Raw genomic sequence first — 13,748 nt, forward strand, 5'->3', positions numbered from 1 at the left:
TCAACCATTAAAGATGAGAACCTTCGATTTAGAAAAACCATATCATGAACACTGTGCATATTCGACCAAAATAAAAGATCTTATACAATGAAGGGAGTCGATAAACCGAAACAAAGAAAATAAAATCCAGATTATAGAATTGTTATTAGTTTACAGACATGGATGTAGAACTAAAATAACCAAAGTGGAATTAAACCCTTAAATAAGTCCATTTCACATCAACACAGAGAGTTGTTCCACTTCCACATAAATAATACTTAAACCCTCATTCATTCTGTTATATCGACTAAAAATATAACTTGGCTTGAGACATGGCACGAAAATCTAAAGGCGACAAGATGAAACAATTTCTCATTCAATCGAAATTTGGGACTATCTATTAGGTGGAAAGTTTTCCAGAGAGCTTGATGAAAGACCAACCTGTAAAAGATGACGAAAATTGGTATAAGGAAGCCCAACACACCCCGAACCTTCTGGAAACACATCTGCAGAACCTTACCTACACTCAAAAAACACCAAAATTAAACCCTAAAACAAATTTGGATTTAGCATTCAACAGAGGAAAATTTTTAGGGATTCTTTCGTACCTGAAATGGAGAAATTTTGGACGGAGGGAGGTGAAAAGCACCTAGAAACCCTGAAACCATCAGTAGTGGCTCTCAATAGTCAAAAAAATAAATGAAAGTATTCCTACAGCTTTCCCGGGTCATTACATCTAGAATGTCGTAGGTTTCCCAACCTCTTCTCCCTTGGAGCGAGCGAACCATCAAAAGAAATCAAGTCATCTGCATGTTGAGAGCCGAATAAGCTTAAATGGAATGTTTCGTGGTGAAAGTAGAAGTACTAGAAGAGGTTTAGCAAACCAAACTTACAATGAGGTACCTGGATGTTTGATGGACCCGTTGAGACAAGGAGATCGAGCTGCACCACCATTCTCCATCAAAAATCTGCAGTCAAGTTGTAGAGCTGAGCTACAACCTCCTCTTGCATTACCCAAGTGAAAAACCATTTACAACAAACCCAAAGCTTTCATAGTGAGAATTCCTAGAGCTTAAGAACCGTAGATCATTACCCGATCCTACGATGTATAGTGTGCCAGGTGTTTCCGCAAGCCAGACCCATTTTCCGAGTCCAATCAATCATTAATCGATAGAGCTGCAAGTGTCAGCCTGAATTACGGTTCACCTCTGCCTTAATGCATTGCGTGTAGCGAGAAGCATGATAACGGAGAGTATTCCAAGGGTAGATTAGGTGTGGATATGGAGGACAGTGTATTAAATGCATCTTAAAACCCATCGCATGAACCGAAACCTTTAAACGTGATATTTACCTCATAGTAAGGTTAAAGTGTATAAAGTTAAAAAAATTTGTTTTTATGTGTTATGTTGTTACATTTTCTTAAAGGTATCAATAACTTGTATTATTTAAAAAATTATAAAACCAAAAATAAATATAATATTTATATAAACCTTGTATTTTTTTATTATCTTAATAAAAAATTAAATTAAAATATATATTATAAAAAATAATCTACCATTTGCTTTCCGGTACTTTATTTAGTCTTTTAAATACATTTCATTCCTTTAAAAAAAATTAGTGAATTAGAGTGAAAAAAAAGTATGGATAGAGTGAGAATAATTGTTAATAAGAAGATATAAAATTTAGATAAGAAACGATATATAATTAGGTATTTGGTTTGATGGTTGTTATATATATTCTTGGTGTTATATTGGTATCTAAAAAGCTTGATCTTAGGTCTTGCCCAAATTACTCTAGCAAGTTACAGATTCACCATAATTAAAAGAAAAAAAATTTATTACTTTCATGCCTTCAAAATAGAAAAAGTTATTTATTAACTAGGCTTAGATAGTGGATCATATTAGATGTACGAAAAAATATATAAAATAATGTGCTGTTAGTGAGATATTGTATGGTTAGTCATATGTAGGCATCAAGGAATATTTAAATTAATATACGATATGTACATCATGTGACCCCTCTCTCTCTCCCTCTCTCTCTCTCTCTCTCTCTCTCTCTCTCTCTCTATATATATATATATATATATATATAGTGTTAAATTGAAATATATATTTGTGTGTGTGTTTACATATAGCACATGTGACAGTATATTCTCGATATTTGTTTTGCAAGTCAAGCCTCCTAAATAGTTATCACTACCCTTCATATAGCCAAATTATATTCATTTCTATATATTGTCCATGAACAAAATATAAGATAATCAAACATGCCACGGTAATTTGTCTTGGTATGCAATCCCATCATTAGAAAAAAATTACAAAAATGAACAGGAAAAAATATATAGAGTTTCCATGTAAGCAATAGTGCCTATGCCATTTGGATATTCCCGAACTATGGAATTTTTCGTTGTAAAAGGCATAGTAAAAAAAATTCTCTAGGTGGTTATTGAGTCCTTCCTTTAATAATGCATATGCAATTGCATTTTGTTCCCTATATATATGATAAAAAGTTAAGTCATGGGATCATCCCATTATCCGTTTGATTCTCTTCACCTAATCACTGAGGTGCTTGTGAGGTTTGAAAGAAGACCACATCTGAACCCAATCCATAACTACTTTTGAGTCTCCAAATATAACCATTTACTCAATGGAAATCCACTTTGAACAAAAGAGTACCCCCAAAGTGAAATGGTCTATGCATGAGTATTTGATCCCACCCCATTGTACTAGGTAAAATTATAATAAGTACCGGCTTAATAATAATATAAGCCCCACTCCTGCACTTTTCATTGCATGACGCCCCATCAAAGAGTACCATTGGGAAATTGTCCTAGATATTTAATAGTTTTATATGTCTCTTAGGCATCCTTTCCTCCACTGACCCGATTTCATTAAAATACATTGCAATCTTCATGCATTTCCTCTTGATTTCCATTGGGGACTCCTCAAACATTCTAGAATTTATACATCATCAAATGCCCCAATAAATGTAGAAAGGAAGAATGTGCCAAACATTATATCCTAAGAACCAATCCCAAAGACATGCATCAATTAAATTGTTATTCTAGTCGGCATTTAACTTTAAGATACCCAAAGCTCCAGTCCATATGGAGATCGCAAAAGGGCATTTTAAAAATATGTGTTCCACATCCTCAAATGTCAACTCACACAAGACACATCCCCCCGGCTCATAGAAACCCCTCCTGCATAATTTATCCCATGTTGAGATCTTATTTCTCCATGTCAACGAAAAAACATTTAAGTTTAAGTGGACAGTTCCATTTCCATATTTTTTGAAATCATCTCAGGACCTTGATTAAATGTTGCGTAGGATTAATAAATTTGTAAGCCTCCTTAACTGAGATCTGGGCATTTATAGATATTCCATCCCATGTGAATTTGTCTTGCATATCATTTAATGTTATACTAACCATATATAAGTTATATACATATATATCCCAAGTGACCACCATTTCACCAGATAAACCAATTTCCCTAGAACTACACCAAGAAGGACACATAGTGATGGGATCAAAATCAACATGTATTTGATTTAAAAAATAAATGCTTAGATTATGAACATAACATATGAGATTTACAAGCAATGAATGGTCCCTCACATATCCTGTGATAAGATCCATACCAATCTCCACCATAGAGCCCTTACCAAATTCCCACCCCAAATTCTCAATCAACCATTTTTTAACTTTCATCATATTGTTCCATATGTATGATGTTGAGTATGGATCCCATGCCCCATCCTTTATCCATTCCCTCAATGAATGGGATTTCATATACTTTTCTTTTATAATCCTCTTTCATATGCCATCTCCATTTAGTGTGCGCCATAAACTCTTCATCAACAAAGCCCATCCAAAATGTTCAATATTTAATATAACCCAACCCCCTTCTTCCTTCCTCAAGGATAATGCCTCCAAGCGAACAAGGTGGAACTTGTTGGCATCCCTAGATCCCACCAAATTGAATTTTGAGATGTATGCATGTATATGCTTAAGGATGTTTTTTGGTAACATATAAATATGCATCCTGTAGACTGCGATACTCTGCAGGTCCGTCTGAATGAGTATCAACCTACCCCCCAAATTAAGCCATTTATGTGACCATAATAACATCCTCTGCTCAAATTTATCCATATACCAGCTCCAATCCCTAATACCATATTTATTTGGTTTAAAAATGAAACCCAAATACATGAAGTCACAATCCAATGGCGCAAATTCAACCACAAACAATTTTGCAATCTCCATAACAGTAGGCTCATGTTGGGACACTGTAGTTGGTAATATTTTTGACTTATTCAATTAGAGACCCAATGCATCACTGAAATAATAAATGATCTAATGTAAGATTGTTATGAAACCAGCTCAAGAAAAGATAGAAAAGATAGATCAACGCCTTAGAATTCATCCTCTTCAAGGGGGCAACCTCCTTTACATTACATAAATGAACAATTCTTGGATGATTCAAATGACAAAACCTCCTTTCTATATATAGGAGTCTAAGGAGTCACAATATAACCCAGCCAACCTAACAATAATAATATAAAGCCAAAAAAATAACAATAGAGGGATTCATGGGGCACAATAATAACAATATGGGGATAATAGGGGCACAACAATATTAATAAGGGACACAACTACAATAGTAATGGGGTAATCACTAGTATTATAGGGACCCAACATGCCCCTCTCCTTCAAAAAAGTGTTGTCCTCAACACTTGAGTAGTTCTGGATGCTTCTGTATAAAATTCTCATCCTCCCATGTGGAATCTTCAGCGGATAAGTTCTTCCACTTGATAAGATACTCTGAAATTGATCGATTTCGTAGCTGTCGAGTTCTTGTTTCTGTGACTGCTTCCGGTTCCAATATAATTTTTCCTTCCTCGTCAAGTTCTGGCAATATTGTTTGAACTGGGAGCTTGTCGCCTATAACCTTCTTTAAACATGAAACATGGAAAACTGGGTGCAATCGAGAAGCTGCAGGAAGCTCCAATTTGTATGCCATAGTACCAATCTTTTGCAACACCTTGTACGGACCATAATACTTTGGTGATAATTTATTATCCTTCTTAGCTTGCTTGAGGGACATTTGCTTATATGGTTGTAGCCGTAGGAATACCCAATCACCTACATCAAAACTTCTTTCGCTGCGATGTTGATCTGCCTGTTGTTTCATTCTATTTTGTGCCAACACGAGGTTATCCTTTAAGAGTTGGAGGACTTGTTGTTGATGTTCGATGTGATGTTCCACTGCTTGAACCTTAGAATTTTCTCTTAAATATGATGTGATGGATGGTGGCTGATATCCATAAAGTGCCATAAATGGGGTCATTTTTGTTGCTGTATGGAAGGAAGTGTTATACCACCATTCAGCCAAAGGCAACCATTTGACCCATTGTGTCTGTTTATCAGATACAAAGCAACGAAGATATCCTTCCAAACATTTGTTTACTATCTCAGTTTGCCCATCAGATTGAGGATGATAAGATGAGCTATGAGCTAACTGAGTACCAAGACAAGAAAATAATTCTGTCCAAAAATTTCCAGTGAAAATGGGATCTCTGTCACTTACAATAATCTTTGGGTTTCCATGTAGCTTTTGAATTGTTTCCATAAATGCAGTAGAAACTGTACTGGCTTTAAATGGATGTGATAATGCACAAAAGTGTGCATACTTGGTAAGTCTGTCAACTACCACCATGATGACACTCTTTCCCTCAGAATTGGGTAAACCTGTGATAAAATCCATTGAAACCTCCTCCCAACGTTGGCTTGGAATGGATAAAGGTTGTAATAGACCCGGTGTCTTAATTGTTTCAACTTTATTTTGTTGGCAAACCAAACATTCCGCCACAAATTTTTGAATATCCGATTTAAGGCCATCCCAAAAAAATTCCTTCTTAACCCTGTGGTAAGTTTTTAAAAATCCTGAGTGCCCTCCTAAGGGAGAAGTGTGCAATTCCATAAGAATCTTTTGTTTTAGTTGGGAATTCTTACAGAGGTATAAGCGATCTTTGTACCATAAAGAATCATTTTGCCAGCTAAATGTATCAGACGTACTGGAATCTTGTTGTAACTTTCGAATAAGTGCCCACACTTCTTTTTCATTCTTCCATTCCTCTCTTGCTTCGTTTATCCAATCTGGTTGGATAATAGAAATGGCGCACAACAATGCTTCCACATCCTCATCCTTTCTTGAGAGTGCATCTGCCACCACATTTTGCTTCCCTTTTTTGTAGATGATTTCAAAGTCATAACCCAACATCTTTGTGACCCACTTTTGTTGCTCTTCAGAGGATAATCTTTGTTCTAAAAAGTATTTAAGGCTATCATGATCCGTTTTTACCTTGAAGTGTCTTCCCATTAGGTAGGGTCGCCATTTCTTAAGTGCATGGAGTATTGCCAACATTTCCTTCTCATAAATAGCTTTGTGTAAAAACTTTCCCTTGATTGGACGACTTTCAAAAGCAATGGGTCTTTCATCTTGCATTAAAACAACACCAATTCCATTTCCTGAAGCATCACATTCCACAATAAAGGTTTTTGTGAAGTTCGGTGTAGCTAAGACCGGTGCTTGGCACATTGCCTCTTTAAGATGTTCGAAGGCCTTTGTTGCTTCTGGAGTCCATGAAAATGCATCTTTCTTCAATAATGTTGTTAGAGGTGCTGCTATTCTCCCATAATTCTTAACAAACTTGCGATAATACCTTGTCAACCCAAGAAATCCTCGCAGATGCTTTATGGATGTGGGGATTTTCCATTCCTTAATGGCTTTAATTTTGCTAGGGTCTACCTTAACTCCTTCATGAGATACAATATGACCCAGATATTCCACCTCTTGTACTCCAAAGAAACATTTGGATCTTTTTGCATATAATTGTTTCTCCTCCAATAGTTGTAGCACCCTGTCAACATGTTCAACATGATCCTTCCAAGACTTGCTGTAGATTAGTATATCATCAAAAAATACTAACACAAATTTTCTAAGGAATGGTTTGAAAATGGAATTCATCAAACCTTGAAATGTTGAAGGTGCATTGGTAAGGCCAAAAGGCATGACCAAAAATTCATAATGACCCTCATGAGTTCTAAATGTTGTTTTTGGAATGTCTTCAGTCTTCATTCTGATTTGATGATATCCTGAACGAAGATCCAACTTGGTGAAGTAAATTGATCCATGCAATTCATCCAGTAATTCATCAATGACAGGAATGGGAAACTTATCTTTAATAGTGAGCTTGTTGAGCTCCCTATAATCCGGACACATGCGCCATGATCCATCCTTCTTGTGCACCAATACTACTGGAGCAGAGAAAGAACTTTGACTCGGTTGAATTATACCAGCCTCTAGCATTTCTGCAACCATACGTTCAATTTCACTCTTTTGGGCATAGGGATATCTGTACGGCCTGATGTTTGGAGGAACACTTCCTGGAATCAGATGAATAGCATGATCATGATCACGAATAGGTGGGAGACCTTTGGGAGTCTCAAATACCTTGGAATGATTGTCCAGGACTTTTTGGAGATCTGGAGAAATAGATGATTGCAATGTGGAAACATCTAGCGAACATAATTGTGCAATTACACCCCTTTGTTCCTTTTTTAGAAGCTTTGTCATACCGTTGGAGCTGATTATCTTTCTCGGTTTCCCTGCAATACCCCTTAATTCAACTTCCTTTCCTTCCACAGAAAATTTCATGAAAAGTTCTTGAAAATTAAAAGCTATTGTACCCAAGGATTGTAGCCATTGGACTCCTAGTACAACATCAGCACCTCCCATTGGAATGGAAAGCATTGGGCTAGTCAATACATATTCTCCCATGGATAGCTTGATATTATGGCACTTTCCAGAGCAATTTATTGTTCCTCCATTTGCAACCATCACTTGACACTCTGGTGCTGGATATAAAAAGCAATTCAATTCTTTTGCTACCTTACAATGAATAAAATTGTGGGTACTTCCTGAATCAATCAACACTATTACCTTTTTCTTCTTGATTTGTCCTTCTATCTTGATGGTTTGAGGAGTGGTAATTCCCGCCAATGCATTACAAGATATGGTCGGATTCATTTCTTCTTTATCTAGGCTTTGTTCCTAGAGTATATCCTCTTCTTTTGACCTTTCTTGCTCCTTTTCTTCTTCCTCTTCACAATCTATGTAGAATAATTTCTTCTCAGCACACTTATGACCTTTAGTGTATTTGCTATCACAACTGTAACAAAGCCCTTTTGCTCTTTTTTCTTCCAATTGTTGTGGTGTCAACCTTATAGGTTGTGGAAGACTAGGGGCAACAACACTTCCATCTTTATAGTTGTGAGTGGTATGCTTCCTGGTTGCCATAATTTTGCTTTCCATTTTTCTTGCTAACCTGAATGCCTTCTCTAATGAATCAGGTTCCCAAAGGCGAACATCATGTTGGATATTATCCTTTAAAGTCCCTATGAACACATCAATCCTATGCTCCTCTGGAATATTTTTTACCCTTATGTTCAATTTTTGGAACTCCTCAATGTGCTCCATTATTGAACCCTTTTGTTTGAGACTTATCAATTGGCTAAAAAAAGTGTTGCTTTTTGTATCCTCATAATGTGCTGTCAATTCTTCTGTAAAAATTGCCCAAGTGATAATTTGTTTACGAGAGCAAAGCCATTGATACCATACAAACTGATTTGGTTCCAAATATAAAGTTGCAATACGTACCTTTTGTGTGTTTTGCACATTATTGAGATCGAAAAATTGCTCCATCTGTAATATCCATGTTGCGGGATCCTTGCCATCAAACTTCCTCATATCGATTTTTGGAATATGGTGGGTCTTCGATCCCACATTAGAGTCTAAGAAATCATGATTAACATTTCTTTTGTTCTCATCATGAGTTTCCTTTACTACCTTTTCACCATTAGTAAGTATTTCTTGTAGAAAATTTGTCAAATCTTTCTTCAAATCTGCCATGTCTCTCTTCAAATATGTCTTCAAATCTATCTTCAAATTGTCCATCTTAGCTTCCACGCCCTTTATCTTAGATTCCACGCCATTTATCTTAGCTTCCGTTAGCTTTTGTGAGAGTGACATTTGTTGCACTTGTTCTTGTAATTTTGATATATCATGTAGCATTTCTTCCTCTTCTTCATGAGTCATGCTAGAGCTTTCAGGTTCCTTACTAGGTGTTTGCATTTTCTTTCCTCGGGGCATCAGTTACCGATAATAATGCTCTACTATGCCCTTTGAAATCCTTCAAAATAAATTTTCAAACCAAGCTTAAGCAAAAATTTAAACAAATCTACACACCTTTTTTCACTTTGTAGGAGCTCGATATTGCCTCTGATGTATCTCTGTACTTTCTAATCATCCAGTTTTGAAATTATGACCTGAAGTAGCCCTCTGTGTCCTTTTTCCAATGCCACCAGTCTGACCCAAATTGGATTCTCCAAGGAAGAGTTATGCGAAGTCTCCCACAGTGACTTGATTATAGACTAGTTCAGTAAAGCAAACTTGTACGACATGCCACGAGTCACTGTTTCGACCTTTGGCTCTGAAAAAAATCCACAAGAAACTAAAGTTTGTCCTCTTTCTGTAACTTTTTACGAAATTTCAATCCGATTCTCAGATAGAAAGTTATGACGATTTTCCCTAGGTCATCTGTTTGGAATGTAATTCAGGAGTTTGCAAAAAGACCAACTTCCTTAGATCATATCTCCACAATTATAGCACAAAAAGATCTAAAATTTGGACCCAAGGTTTTGCGCAATGTCATTTCAAATGGGTTTTTTTTATAGCTTCTGAAACGTTGCAGAAAAAAGTTATAGCGAAAATGCCACGATGACCTATTTGGAGCAGCGAAACCCTAGAATCCAAAGCTCTGATACCAAATGTTATGAAACCAGCTCAAGAAAAGATAGAAAAGATAGATCAACGCCTTATAATTCAGCCTCTTCGAGGGGGCAACCTCCTTTACATTACATAAATGAACAGTTCTTGGATGATTCAAATGACAAAACCTCCTTTCTATATATAGGAGTCTAAGGAGTCACAATATAACCCAGCCGACCTAACAATAATAATATAAAGCCACAAAAATAACAATAGAGGGATTCTATGGGGCACATAATAACAATATGGGGATAATAGGGGCACAACAATATTAATAAGAGATGCAACTACAATAGTAATGGGGTAATCACTAGTATTATAGGGACCCAACAAAGATATTCCATTCAATAACATAAATACCCCCCATAATAATGACACATTGATAAATATAATATGGGTTATGGAAATATTACTAGAGATCCAATATCCTGAAAATAATCCACATGAATGTGCCTCTGAAATCTTCCAACTTAATCCATCAATCACTAGTAAAAATATGAGAGGAGAAAGAGAACAACCCTGCCTAAGTCCATGTGATGCCTTGAATAAGAGAGAACGAACACCATTAATATAAACTGCATAATTAACTAATGATATTCACACCCTAATCCAATCAACAACCATCACAGATAGCCCAATCTTTTGTAGAACCATTCTCAAGAAAGTTAAATCCACACAATCATATGCCTTTATTAAATGTATTTCATTAACATCGTGTGTTTCTTTTTAAACTTGATGGAATGTAGGCATTCCTGCACAATAGCCACCATATCTTGAATTTTTTGATGTTCCAAGAACCCAAATTGCTCAGGAAAAATATATTTTGATAGTGTTGCTTTAATGTGAGTTGCAATAATCTTAGATATCATCTTATAGACAATATTGCTAGTGACATGGATATATAGTATGTGAAAGTATTGATATGTGCAAATTTTGGGATCAATGTAATGAATGTGGAATTTAATGCACCAGAGATTTTGTAGAGAGTCCTCGACTCCTACACCATATGTAGCAGGTTTGGCCCCATGTTGTCCACGAAGTGAAGGAATAATTCCACCATACACCCATTGGAACCCAATCCTTCATCACTAGAAAAATACTTTAAAATTATTCTTAACTCCTTTGAAGTGATTGGCCTCCCAATATTTATATTATCTTCCTCATTAAACATGTTTGGATATTCTTGAATGTTTCTAGCTAGTTTTCAAGGCCCACTCTGATCTAGCATGATATATATTTCCAAAATAGTTAACTGCTCCTTGATGTATATCTTTAAGGGAGGATATATACCTTCCCTTGACATCCATCAAACCCCATATAGTATTGTGTCTCCTCCTGTTTGAGACACAATGATGATAGAATTTTGTATTTTTATCTCCCCTACTATCCAAATGGCTTGAATCTTTAGTCACCATTGTTCCTCTTGAAGCAATAAGATCACACATTTTCAACCTTCAAGTGCCAATGCCAGTTCCTTTTGGGATTCTAAGAAGTAATCCTGAGTTGATGGATCAAATAATTCCATAATTTTTTTATTAATGTCTATTAGTTCTTTTATATGGATCCTCTTTTTTTCCCTTTCCCAAATCCTCACCACCTTTTTTAGATTAGAGAGTTTCTGCCTCACTACATTTATCTGAGGGATCTCCAAATATTTAATTGACTTTTATCATGATTCCTGAACTAATTTTTCAAATTCCTTGTCTTTTAGCCAAGAATGATTAAATTTAAAAGGACATAAAACCCCTCTAGGCGGATTCCCCACAGCACTAGAGAAAAATTGGTTCATGATTTGAAAAACCTAATGGGATAACCCATGATCACAACACACCAAATCATTCCACCAAGTTCTCATGAGCCAAGTAATAGTTCAATATCTTTGCAATATCCTGTGAACCAGATCAACCATTCTTCCATGTGAGAATAAGAGGATCTGGTAAGTTTTCCACCAAATGATTATGTCCAAAAAGATCCCAAAGAAACCTCCTAGAGGGGCCATCTTACACTTAGTGCCACGGTCATATTTAAGTCACCACACAAAATAAGCGAGCCAATTTTTAACAAGCTATCGCAATCCAATGGGTTCCAAAATGCCAACCTGGAATCATATGGTGCATAGACATTAATGATATGAAGACGATACTTAGAACCCCTAGAAAAACCCGATAATAGAATCCCTGAACAAGTTTTATAAGCCAAGAAATTAGATATATGAGGGTCCCACATATCATATAACCCACTAGAATGACCAATAGCATATGTCACATAAACCCTCCATCCTGGACTTTTTTTCAAAAAATAAGACCAAGCCTTCTTCCCCGACACCATAGTCTCCTGAAAAAGGATGACCGATGGTCGATGTACTAAGATCAAGTGAATCTGGGATAATTTCTTAGGGACACCCCCCAATCCCTGAATTTTTAATGACATAATCTTCATGGGGGGGGATTTTTATGGGGTGAAATTTCTCTAAGAGCTCGAGAAGCATATTCCACAAAGGAAAGGACATTGTGAGTGTTTGATTCTTCCATAAAATTTAGAGTTAAAGAAGAGGAATAAAGGACACCAGACCAAACCCTTTTATATTTACCACCCCACTTTTTCCTAATGGTAACATTCCACCTCGACTATGAACTAATGGACAGATCGGCTGCGGGGACAGGGATGAATGGATAATAAGTGGTTCTAGATATAAAATTGGATTGTGCTTTGGAATATTTAAGTCACTTCCAATAGAATTTGTAGGAAACATAGTCCCCTATAAGAGCCAAAATGAATAATCAAAGAATGGGTCCCTGAAGGAGAACAATCTGTAGGACGAGAAATAGGGTCAACAATCACCGAGGACTTCTTAGAACAAGGGGTCACCAAGGAAGGAGGGTAGGATCCTATTATGAAACTAGCTCACATAAAAGATAGATGAACGACTTAAAAATTATCCTCTTCTAAGGGGAAGCCTCCTTTACATTACATAAATGAATAATTCTTGGATGATACAAATGATAAGAACTCTTTGGTATATATAGGAGTCTAAGGGGTCATAATATAATTAGAGCCTACATAACAATAATAATGTAAGGGCACAAAAATAACAATAGTGAGATTCTATGGGGCACAACAATAACAACATGGGGGATACATGGGAACAACAATAAAAATAGGGGGCTGCACAAATAACAATAAGGGGAATACACTAGTAATATAGGGACCTAACATGCCCCTCTCCTTCAAAAAAGTGGTGTCCTCAATGCTTGAGTAGTGCTAGATGCTTCTATATAAAATTCTCAGCCTCCTGTGTGGAATCTTCAGTGGGTAAGTTTTTCCACTTAATGATATACTCTGAAATTAATCGATTCCGTAGCTGTGAGGTTCTTGTTTCCGTGACTACTTCAAGATCGAATGTGCTTTTTCCTTTTCTTCAAGTTCTAGAAACATTGTTTGAGCTAGAAGCTTTTCACCGATAACCTTCTTTAAGGATGGAACGCGGAAAACTGGGTGTACTTAGGAAGATGTAGGAAACTCCAATTTGTATGCCATAGTACAAATATTTTGCAACACCTTGTAAGGACCATAGTACTTGGTGATAATTTATTATCCTTCTTAGCTTGCTTGACGGACATTTGTTTGTATGGTTGTAGCCATGAAAATACCCGGTCGCCTACATTAAAACTTATTTCACTGTGATGTTGATCTGCATGTTGTTTCATTCAATTTTGTGGCAGAGTGAGGTTATCCTTTAAGAGTTGGAGAACTTGTTGTTGATGCTCGATGTGATCTTCCACTGCTTGAACCTTAGAATTTTCTCTTAAATATGATGTGATAGATGGTGGATGATATCCATAAAGTTCCATAAATGGGTTCATTTCTGTTGTAGTA

The 13,748-nt window shown here is 36.3% G+C and overlaps 1 long non-coding RNA gene across 1 annotated transcript; it reads right to left on the reverse strand.

Annotated features, from left to right (window-relative positions):
* Positions 1-215: 215 nt before the first annotated feature.
* LOC149260180 (uncharacterized) lies at positions 216-1,007 on the reverse strand. The gene is made up of 3 exons (XR_016248043.1): positions 883-1,007; positions 588-785; positions 216-499 (listed from the first exon to the last, which is right to left on the reverse strand). It is a non-coding gene; the product is annotated as an uncharacterized LOC149260180 (long non-coding RNA).
* Between the last annotated feature and the right edge of the window lie 12,741 nt (positions 1,008-13,748).

The sequence above is a fragment of the Pinus tabuliformis genome, chromosome 6 (genome assembly GCF_031772625.1).
Source record: "Pinus tabuliformis cultivar Carrire ecotype Pingquan chromosome 6, CPIR1, whole genome shotgun sequence".
Classification (NCBI taxonomy): Eukaryota; Viridiplantae; Streptophyta; class Pinopsida; order Pinales; family Pinaceae; genus Pinus; species Pinus tabuliformis.